The sequence below is a fragment of the Populus nigra genome, chromosome 3, assembly GCF_951802175.1.
Source record: "Populus nigra chromosome 3, ddPopNigr1.1, whole genome shotgun sequence".
NCBI lineage: Eukaryota > Viridiplantae > Streptophyta > Magnoliopsida > Malpighiales > Salicaceae > Populus > Populus nigra.
The window spans coordinates 24,708,078-24,720,496 of NC_084854.1; the positions used below are offsets into that span (position 1 = coordinate 24,708,078).

The 12,419-nt window shown below is 35.9% G+C and overlaps 1 pseudogene; it reads right to left on the reverse strand.

The window, feature by feature from the left end:
• Positions 1-1,288: 1,288 nt before the first annotated feature.
• On the reverse strand, positions 1,289-12,087 carry LOC133689867 (uncharacterized; annotated as a pseudogene).
• Between the last annotated feature and the right edge of the window lie 332 nt (positions 12,088-12,419).

The following is a 12,419-nucleotide window of genomic DNA, read 5'->3' on the forward strand; positions in this document are numbered from 1 at the left end:
TAATTCTAAATTGATCAGCTTCATAAATATCAGGATCACTAGAGACTTACATGATCATTAACTTTAGAACTTGTAAGATTAATCGAGTTGTGTGTAAGGTAGCACGGATATCCATGTTAATAAAAAAATAATAATAATTCTAGATCATTTCTAAATATTAATGCTTAATTGAAGTTTTCATAAAATTTAGAAGATGTTTGATCATCGATCTACATGCAACCACAAAATTATAATATTATAAAGATAAAAAAAGTTATATTCATTCCAAATATCTTTGTTGATTATTAAATTTCCATGCTAATCTTTATAAAAAGGAAAGATTTTCCTGGTGTTAATTATAGTTGACATGCTTACTAAAATCTCTATGCTCACTTTAACTGGAAAGAAAGAGAGAGAGGAAATTTTTTTTTTTCTTTTTTCCTCATCATGAAACCAAATAATCATTGAATAAAAAAAAAGGGAAAAGTTGTAGAAATAATTTTTTTTCTCATCATCAGACCAAATAATCTCGTGGAACAGTTAGTTTAGAGAGTTGTCGGAGAGATAAACAACTAACAATTAGTTCTTGATTGTTTGACGAGTATTTAATTTAGATGTCCGATTTTACGGGAAGATTCTGATTAATGAATTCCATCAAAAGCCCTGATTTGAGGAAATCCGAGTATTTCCCGATCAATAAGCGTCTAATTGGATATGGATTAACAATCTTTTACCGATTACTTTACGAGGAATTCGCGATGAATTTAAGAAGAAAATCGCTATTGACTGGCGAGGAATTAACGAGCATGTGCAAATGGAAATCCTGCAGAAACCCCGAGTAGTTTACAAGGAAATCACGAGTATTTAACGATTAATTTTCGAGGAATTGACGACCCGGGTAATTGGTTATTGGTGAGGAAGTAGCGACTTTTTCCTGATGAATAGGCGAGGAATCAGTCACAATCCAACGATTAATCGGCACTTGGATCCGATTATTTCGCGTCATTGACGATTAACATTGTATTGGCGATTATTTAACGACTTTTGGAGAAGGCTATTTTTCTCAATATTTGCCTTTAACTCACGAGCTCCACCAAGTACATGGCGATGATTTATCAGTTTATTACAGATTTCTTTCCCAATTAATCGCCGACCAGATTTTCCGTTCATGACCTATCGTTTATGGTAGGAATTGCCGATTATTCTATGCTTTAATATTATTTATTGGCGATTAACAGCGAGGAATTTGTTTCAATTATTCTTCTCAAGAATTCTTACTCAATACTTTTTTTTTTTAAAAGCCAAATCCATGGAAAATAACATTAAATATCCATAGATTATGATTAACGTTTTGCTGGCTTAGCCAAGCATATATCAACACCAGACATTTTGATTTCTTGACACTTTACGATTCCGGCTGCTCCTCCGGAGCACAGCCATCTCTCACTAACTATGTTCATACTCCATCTAACTCTATGCATTGCAACAATTTTTGGTGGGATACTTTAAATTACATTCCCAGCTCCATCCTTTCCTCTTCCTTTCTGTTTGTCATCTTGCTCGATGCATGTCAATGCCTGATCTTCTCCTTCCTGTTTCTTACTCCCACTTTTAGATTTTGGTTTCTTTTTTCTTTTTGAAGCTGTCAATGTTTCATCTGATCCATCATACATACCTGGATCATCACCATAGCACAGAGCTGCAAGAAGTTTGACAAACTTGATGATCAAAAGAGAGAAGAAAAGCAAAGCTAAGAAGAATATAGGGGTGAAAATTTTGCAGTTACCTAACGGTTGATCATCTGAAGCTGATTTTTGCGGCCTTATTTGACAGACAAGGGCTGCTTGGATTTTGGATTGTTCCCAACATCGTTAACTAGCCTCTTCAAAGGGTAAAGGACCATCTGGTAATGGAGTGCCAACTACAATAGCTGATTCATCCTCGCTCAAGGACCCACAAGCAAAATGTGGGGCCCTATGTTTCGATGGATCTTTCTCCACTACTTTGGTTGTGAGCCGATTATGAAAGCAACACTATATAAGCTTTAGCAAATGCTCTGAAGCAGGCTAGACGTACAGATGTGGGCATCCACATATATAATTATTCAAACTCTACCATGAATTGTTTGGTAAAAGAGTAGCATCAAAGTATCAGACAAAGACTTTAGTTGTCTCAATTATTCATGCAAAGATCTATCAAGAGTGTGTTTGGATGCCAATCCTTCGCGTCACTCGTGTAAGTAATTCAAACAAAATTTTGCAAACATGCTCAAGACATGTAAAACAGGTATGCTACTAAATAATTCTTGTTCACACCAATGAGCCAGACTCCTGCCAAATTAAATTCATGATGCAATGTGGTTCCCCCGTCTTAGCACTCAGCATTAACAAGTGCAAGAGAACAGGCCCATGCATGACACACAGACTAGGATATCACATGGATGTTATGTAGGAGTGTAGGGGAAATAAATCATATGTAAAATGGGAAGTCTGCTATACCTGGAAGCGGCAAACAGTACCATCTGCACTACAATATGCAACCATGCCTGTCAATTAAAAAAAAATGGAATTATGAAAAGGTTTATACAGCTAGGACAGCAAATAATAAGAAGCATTTTCGATTGATCTGACTGTAGTTATATGCAATAGAAGACAGATTGTAAATTCCACCAAAGAAATACCCAAGTTACTATGTATCACTACAAAAAAAGTTTTCAAGAAAAGTGGAGGACATTAAAGTGAGACCCTGTTTCTCCAGAAGAGCTGGCCTGACTGGAGGATGAAGCCGGCCCATTTGCAAAACTAGAAGTTTGTTCCATTGGTTCAAAATTTTTCTCAAATCAACAGCTCGCCAAATCATCTGCATTCATTTGGACACCTCATAGTCTTAATGGGTATTATTAGTCAGCTGGCATACGGGATCACTTTCTTCTCCAACTAGATTTATTTGCTACAAACAACAGAAATAGAATGGTAGACTGGATCAAATAATCCCGGAGGAGCCATTTTGAAGTTTGATACTTGAGAGGGACTGATTTATGCATTAACCATAAATTAATTCCATTGATGTAGGCGTGTTGGGTTGCTAAACAACAAGACCAATCAAAATATTGATAAAGACAGTAGTTTTGTAGAAGAGAGGATCCTAATCTAAAAGACTAGAACCCAGGATGCAACAATCAAATAACCTTGCATAGGCAACATCAGTCACAAATGCTGTAAGAAGATGATAAAAAACCTGAGGGAAGAAAATGCAGTATACCACCTATTGTTTTGTCCCCCAATTTTGATTAAGCGATTAATGAAATTGCATCATTTCAATACTAAAGCAAATGACAACACAAGAGTACCTGTAAGCATTGACACTTGAATGCTCCAGATAGCAAAGGAAGAACAATTAAAAACGTGCATCCCTAGTTGTTTTTTCTAACAGAAGGTTGTCCATTGACAGCAGCATCATACGCAGCCTTTGCCAAGCTGAGAAGTCTCATTGTTCCATCATCTAAGGATAAAATTATACATCTAAAAATGTAAACAATTAAAGGCTCGATACAAGTGAATAAACTTATCGATAAAATCCCCAACCTGTGATTTATTCAATAAAAATAATGCAACACCTTGGATTTGGCAGCCAATCCAGGCTATATATGAGTTTTGGCGCTGGATGAAGGTCCCACAAAGGTCGGGATGAATCACTGCAATTGTTCAGAAGCTTAGTTATACAGCAACTATATTTAAACAAAAAATACAAATGGAATTGATTTCCTCATTCCATAATTGAAGTAAAATAGGGATTGAGAACTTCCTCCTGCTCTGAAAACACAACAATGTTACATGATACATACAGCCAACATATGCAAAAGTATTCCACATGGAAAACTGATAAAGTAAATTCAACTCTCAGGTGTCTTTTTCTACCACCTATAAAAGAGTTCCTGGCCATTAATGTTGAGATGAGAAGCCAGACAAAAGGGAAATGTTTATTTATATGAAAGAGGAGCATGACGCATGAGGCACCCTGATCAGTTTTTCTTAATCCTAGAGGACAAATGGATATTAGAGAATGGCCTCTCAAAAAAATACAACCACAAATAAAGATGACAAGTATGATAAGGGCATATGATGATGCTCAACTCTAAATCCCAATATCAAAATGATGCAAAATTCATGGAAATATATCACTCTGACTGCAAAATAAATATCAATGTTTTGTTTATAGGAGTTTTTAATGCTGTGATTATACCAGTGATAACTCCAGACACAAAGGAACCAGAGACTATAGTCACAAAATATTAGAACAAGCTCATAAAAAAAACCTATGCTCCACCTCTTCAGAGGCTTGTTACTCTATAAACATTTATCACAAAAGTTCATGAAAATTTGGTGCAAGCATTAAGGAAAATGGTCTCCAAGTTTTTTGAACTTGAAGCCATGTTATGCTCTCAGTCCAGTCACCCAAAGCTTACAGCACATAGTGGTACTGGTGTGCCTTATAGTCTGTCTACTCCAGGGCAAGGATAAAAGGCAGTCATGGTAGTTCTATTAAACATTCAAATCATATTCTTGAAAGTTCCATACAAAATTACATACCCATAAGTTCATCTGAAGCAAACTGAGCAATTAAGAATTTGTATATAAAATGGAACATGCAAATAGTGATATCAAAATAATGCAAGTAATTGTGATAACAAACAAATCATACTCACCGCATGTCCCAAAACTTCAGGCCCCAATGTCTGGCAGTGAGGATAAGATTTGGACTCCCTTGGTCACTGGAAAAAAGTTTGAAGGCAGCATATTTTATATCTTAATTATAAGCAAAAGAAATGAAAACTTTGGCCAGTACAATTTCTTTGAAATAAACATCCTAAAAGTTTCCATGCATCCCTTTACAGTTAAAATAGCATTATACACAAGATAAAATTTCTGGATGATTATTGACAACACAGAAATTTTAAAGGCAAGGGACATGCCATTGCCAAAGTAGCAGGATTATATATCTTCAGATCTAATTAAAAAAAATTGAAAATTTGCATCAAAATATCAGAGATAAATCAAACATACAGCTATAAAAGTAACAGACCGAGACATCTGACATCACTAACCTTTCAGATGGGACCCATGTGATTGCTCTAATAGTAACTGTATCTGCGCTGAAACAAAGCAAAGGCCTTGTATCTGTAGACTAACAAAGGGAAAAAATGGAATGATCGATCAATTTAGATCAGAACTCCAACCAAATTTAACATGAAATAAACTGTATCCACACAATTCACACAGAAAGAACTAAAACATGAAAGTCATTAGACTCATTAGTTATTACCAGATGCACCACTTGCAGAGAATTTCCACAAAGCAACCTGAAAATGAAGTGATGAAAGGCAACAACTCGATTAGACTTTATCCCAAACCATGGCAGACAATTAAATTAATAACAGCATAAACAACAAGATGATTGATATATTACAGTTCCATCATGGCATCCAGCAAGTAAGTAATCATGATGGTGTGAAGGTGACCACTCTACTGCCAAAGGGATGGTGTATAGGAATTTGAAAAAAAGAAATTAGAAACAAAATAATAATAAAGCGCACAGCAAAAAATATGATCAAGGAGCAAAAGGCTCTATAATTAATGACAACTCTTCAACAATCTGAGTTAGGTGAATTTGGAATTCAATGTGAAAGATCTTCATCAATCGTTCTATTCAACTATACACATCACTTCAAAATCCACAAAAGCCTGAATGTCAAATTCCTATGTGACATATACAGACAAGGATGAAAAATACTTTAGTGGCAGTCCTTTCATTCGTTCTATTATTGTTTTTCCTCTAGAAAAATGAATTTACTTTTCTCCACTCATACAAACACGGTACAAGGGTACACTTAGGTTCCACCATATACTGCAAACCAAATCATACCATGTGAAAGTGAACTCTCCAGGTCAGAATTTCTACGAAAAGGGGTTTCTAAGCTACATATTGGATAGCCCTGTTAAAACGAAAACCTAAGTGTATTCTACAATCTCCTTAAATTCCAGTAGTACTTCATATAAATAGAAAGAGCATAGAAGATATCAACAATGTTACCTCTGTGTACCTCCACACTTCAGAGTTGAACATCTGAATACTGGCTTTAGCTTGACAAAGCGAGGATCTGTGCCTTCTCCATTAGATGAAGAATAAACAGATTTCATAGCATGGGGGAGAGGAACATCCCATCTGCATTTGACAGGGGGAATTGTCAGCAGTATCACATTGATAATTAATTTATGCCTAAAATTAAAAGCAACACCTAGAATTTAGGAGACTTATAGTAAGAGTTACATTATGGGCATGCTGAGGGGCAAAAGAAAAAAAAAAGGAATAATGGGCAAATGAAATTATATGTTTCCTAACCACTTCTCATCCCCAAACCCCCACCCATCCCTCCACGCTCAAATGACAACACTATGTTTGCATTTCTTCAATTTGCAACATTCCAAGTGTAAAAGTCTCCTTACAGTTATCCAAGAAATCATCAGCATTTATGTTTTTCAGTCTATAACTCAACATGATTAGATATGATCAATTCCTTCTATTAATCATATCTGAAAATGCTAGAGCTATTGGTCATTATAGAAACGTCAATCCTTTCTTACAATGAATATTATCTTACACTAATCCACGTGAAGAAGATGACTTACACTTCCAAAGATCCATTTCCTAGCAAGACAGCAAGATAGCCCATGCGATGCTGGTATTTGGAATGGGGTGCATTACAAGGTCGCCATTTGACATCCCATGCAACTTTTTCATTGTGAGCAAGGCATAATACAACTCTTGCCAAATCAGCATCCTTTGGAATGGAAGAAGTGGAGTTGATATCCAAAGAAACATTATCAGAACCATAAGCTAGCATTGCAGTGTTGAGTCCGGAATTCTCATGTGTTTGGTAATTTACAGTTGAAGTGGAGTTGGTATCCAAAGAAACATTATCATCTTCATTATGAGTCAATAACAGTGGACAAGCAACACCATCATAATTACTTCCCTTCCTTGCCTTACTTTTCAATCTTCTACTTTGTGCGGTAGTTTTAAGATTTGAATTACAATCAGATAGCTTTTTGGTGAATTTTTTTTGTTCTTTCACCTTGCGATTTTGTTTGGCCTCATCTAGGATGTTTTGAGAACTACCTTCTATAGCAAGAAGTCCAGGTGAATCTTGTGGGTATTCAATAGCGAGAGCTTGGACATATTGGTTGCTGCTATCCAAATTATCAAGAGTATCATTTGTTGGGTTCTTTCTAGGTTGTCCTCTTGGCCTCTTAACCTGAGCTAAATTCTACTTTGTGGCTTCATTAACTAGAGCTAAAATCTCCTTCGTGGCTTCATTACTGGGTGATTCTTCTATTGGCTTTTTTCTAGGTCTTCCTTTCAGCCTCTTAGATGAAATCTCCGCCGTGGCTTCATTACTGGGTGATTCTTCTCTCGGCCCTTTTCTAGGTCTTCCTTTTGGCATCTTAACTAAAGCCTTTGTGGCTTCATTACTGGATGATTCTTCTATTGGCTTTTTCCTAGGTCTTCCTTTTAGCCTGTTTAATTCAACTGAATTGTCTATCTTGGATCTCTTGTTTCAAGCTCCCAGTTTTGAGTTCTTCATTGGAGGTGCTTCCTCATCCACACCAACATTTAAAACACACACCATATCTGGATGATGCCTCTGCCAGTAAGTGGAACACCTATCTTGTGATAGTAAGATTCAGGAGGATGGGCAGAAATAGCAATAAACTACAAAAATTGACGAAGGAATCAAGTTAAAGGTCCCCCAAAGAAAAGAATCCAAAACTTATGGAGGAGATAAAAGATTGACAAGGAAAATATAGTCAAACTATGGATCGCACAGGGCCAACCTTGTTTTAGTTTAATAATTGACATTTTATAGTCGATTAGGCACTATGACACCAATCTGAACTATCTAAATGAATGCAGATTTACCAAATCCAGCAATCGATATCAATATATAAAGCTACTTCCAATAATTTATAAATTTGCTCCAAGATAACTGAGACTTGCAGTTTCTTTAATTGATGTTTTCTGCCTCATGCATGGAATAAAACATTCTTCAGGAAGTTAGAGGTGTGAATTGGATGAATTTCCCAGGCTATATTCTATATGTTTGCATGTCCATGTAAATAATTCCATGACCTTGTAAAGAAATGTTATCTGAATATTAGGCTCACATACATGAGCAACCCATCAATAAGAGGTCACCTAATTAATTAAGAATTCATCTCCACAACCATAAAAATGAAGGCATTATGAAGGAGAGGAGAGAAAACCTAGCGTTTGATATGATTGTCAGGCCTTTCATGAACTCTAGGACACCAATCCAATGCCCAAACAGACCCTCCAACATACATCACAAAGTCTTTGCTGCAACAAGATGGAAAGAGAGGTTTGAAAATGTACATATCAGGAATGGAAAAGCAATGCACAAAACTATAGAAGAATGTCAAAAAAATTAGATAATTTATATATAATCTAGAATGTCAAAAAAATTTGCAACACAATCAACTAAAACAAAACAAGCTGCAAATGAAAACTAAGGCAAGTCCAATTTATACCTATATTCTAGAGGAGTGGCACCACCATCTGGTCTCTCCTATATCAGATTGCAAAGTAAAACAAATGTTATAATCACGTAACATATATCTACAAAAAGCTAAAATACAATAAAAAAGAAAAACAGACCTTCACTTATGGTACCTTAGGAACAGTTGCAGATGAGAACTGTGGTAGCTTTTTTCCACCGAGAACACATTTCTGCTGTGAATTATCCATTTCACTAGCAAACCTAATTATTCTTGGGTCATACTTGTAATGCTTCCATTCACTAAATGTACATAAAAATAAAAAGTTATACACAAACACAAGAACAGCAACAAACCTTCAACGTAGAGGGATAAATTGGGCAATTAGCACCCAAAATATAATTAAATGCTGAAATAGCAAAAGATGAAAAAGTTTTGGCGAAATAGCATAGTTTGAGGATATTACGGTTCAGAAATGCGATATTGCAATGATGTTGTGATTCAAAATCATGGCATTTGATACATGTCGTGTTTTAGAATGTGACATTAATTAAATGTTGCGTTTTTGAACTGCGATCTCTAATTCAATGTCGCAGTTCAAAACTGTGATATTCTTAAGGAGATCATTTTAAGAAATGACTGAACATTTGATAAAATGGTTGGACAGTAGCCAAAGCTGTTTACACCAATGAGATGGATATATAAAGAGCAGTGCCACAGGCTAATATGTTTTGAGATGGTTAGGCTACATTGCCCGAATCGGGTAATGCAATTGTTCAGCTACAAACATCACATTTCAGTCGATATCAATACAAGTGATGCTTTGCACGTCATTACTTGTAGAGGTAAAAATAATGATTATAATTGGTTAGACCAGCATAATACTTATGTATTACAGTGAGATGCACGGAGGAATTAAACATTTACAGAGATGCATCCTATGATTACTGACGAGGAGTATATGATTTGGTACATGATTATAATACGACGGATCATTACTTTGGATCCGGAGTAGATTAACCAAAAATATAATTTTATAAACTTTTTCAGGCTTAAAACACGAAAATGACCCAAAACCTTATAGTAGCCAAAATAGCCAGACTGTTTTGGCTACTGTTCAACCGTTTTATCAAATATTCAGTCGTCTCTAAAAAAAAACTCCTTGAGAATGTCGTGGTTCAGAAACCCGATATTTCATTAATGTTGCAGTTGTGAACCGCGACATCAGTTGTTACGGGTCTGAAACGCGACATGTATCAAATGTCGCGATTCTGAACCATGATGTTATTGAAATATTGCATTTTTGAACCGTGATATCTTCAAACTATGCTATTTTGTCAAAACTTTTTCATTATCTGATACTTCAACATTTAATTATATTTTGGGTGCTAATTGCTCGATGTATCCCAACGTAGAGTTTATACAAAAAGAAAAGATTACTGACCTTAAAAAGGTGATAAAGGACTTATAACACTGAATTTCAGTTTCATCCACAGAATCAGTCTCTGCTTCTCCACAAAGCTTAGAAATCATGTCCATTTCTTTAAAGTGATTCTCGACTGAATAATCAAATGTTGAAACTCTAATGCCAGCACCATTGCCTCCTAATAATTCTTCTTGCTCTTCCATTCTATTAATTCTACACCAGTAATTATCAATCAACAACAGCATATAATCTACGTTGTCCTTTAAATATTTCTTCAAATAACAACTTAAAAACTAGCTAAACCTCCAGTGGGAATTAATTAATGCACACAATCAAAGTTTCAAGCTTTTAAACTAATGCTATAATTGGTTACCAAGAAAATAGCTACATGCAGTGTTATTAAGTTGAAAAAAATAAAACAAAACCCCAGGAGCCAAAAACCCATCAAATATTCGAATAATAATACAAGAAAACTCAAATTTCACTATAATTAAGCAAGACAAAGAAGAAGAAACCCAGTTGAGCAATTTGATTAAAGAACACACACAAAAAAAAAACACCTTTATTGGCTAAACCGCAACTCAGGATCGTTTAACTGGAGCTTATAGCATCTCTATACATGCTCTTTATTTTTTAGCTAAATTTTAAGAAGTCATGGATATTTTTTTATTATTTTTTGTTATTCATGGTTCATTGCATTTACACATCAAACAGTTATATTCTTTCATGTTTCATTGCCTCCCCCGCTGCATTAACTCATTACCTCAGATTTTCATTATTTACAAATTCTAAGAGCTATAGCACTTTAACTTACATTAATGAATGAGCAAAACAAGTTGATCTGATCCTAGAATAATACGGAAATTCATCAGAATCATCGAATTTAGTAAGCATCTTCAATGTCTCAATCTACCTATGTACATGCATTTGGGAACACAAGATTTGAACAAGAAAGAGACGCATTCATGAACCCAGTAACAATACTAGCAAATAAATTAAAAATACCCTTTTAGCTAATGCCCTTGCAGAAGCAAACCACCAACCCAGATGATAAAAACCACCAAGAAACCAAATTTAGGATGCAAAACAAACAAACATGGAAGAATGCACAGACCCTTTTAGCTAACGCCCTTGCAAAAGCAAATCTGTAAGGGGAAAGAATCAAGAAGCAGCTAAAGAGGGGGAAAGAAAAGCCGAGATGTAGCACGGTGGCTGTAACTTCTGCCTTGTCGAAGCTGGAGATACGTTGATTTGGTAGCTCTAGCGGAAATGAGGAAGAGGCGTTGAAATCCAAAGCAATTAACAAAAATTAAGAAGACAAATTTCCCACTTCAAACAGTTACTAGAAGTAGCAGCAAACAGCAAGAAGAACGACAGCAGCACCAACAAATTTCCCGCGAATCTCTTCTTCCTTTTCCCCGCCACTTCATGCTACATTACTCGCTAGGTAGTTAGTACTGTTCACAAAGCCAGAATAGAGAGTGCTTTGAGGAGCAACAATGCTATGGGTAAAACATATATATTAATCATGATTGACAAGTAACCACTATAGCAACACAATCTATCTCAAACAACGGACCAGCTAGTTTTAAGAGAGGCAGCGATTGTATATACCTCGGCTTAGGAGTCCTTGTAGATTTGGACCCAAGAAGAGCAGCTTGAGCTGATATCTTTTAGCACCAAAGAATCCAATTTGAGCTTTTCTTCGTCCGTTTTAATCTGCGTCTACGTTCTTGAGTTTCTCCAGGAAAAACTTCTTCAAAACGTTGGTATCTTTTGCTCTCTCCCCTGGTCCCGTCGGTTACAGCACCCTTGATGGGCTGGCGAGTTTCTGTTGCAGAGACGGTGTATGAAGGGGTTGAGGGTTGAGGTTGGTGGTGGCGCGTGGAAGGACTGACGGGGGCTGTGTTGGTGGATTGGCTGGCTCTTCTTATGCAGCGTCTGATTTTGTTAAAGTCTTGTTTGATTGCTTGAGGTCTTATAGCAGTGAATATTGATGGGAAAAAAATAGGATAGACAGAGAGAGTGGCTGCTGCAGTGACGGTGGCTTTCTGTTTTCGGGTTTTTGGTGAGAAGCGGCTGTCAGAGTTCGCAAGTGTCGGGAGTTTTTTTTCCCCGGCCACGCCAGAGAGTGGTAAATTATAGTTCAGTCCCTGTTCTCTTAAGAAACTAACTGTCCAGTCCTCTCAATTTCTTAAAAGCTATAAAGTAGTTTCTTGACCGTTAATTCATTTGCAAACCTCTAAGATTCGAAGAGACGCCAATCACCTTATTTGCACAATCCATATTTACCAATAACAAATATACAGTCTTTTATAAATTAATTTCTAAAGGAAGTGAAGGTTTTGGTGTTATATAAGTGTTTTTATATATTGTATTTTTCTTAATTGAAAAGCAAAAGGATGTTATTTATGTTTAATAAAATAAATTAATAGATAAAT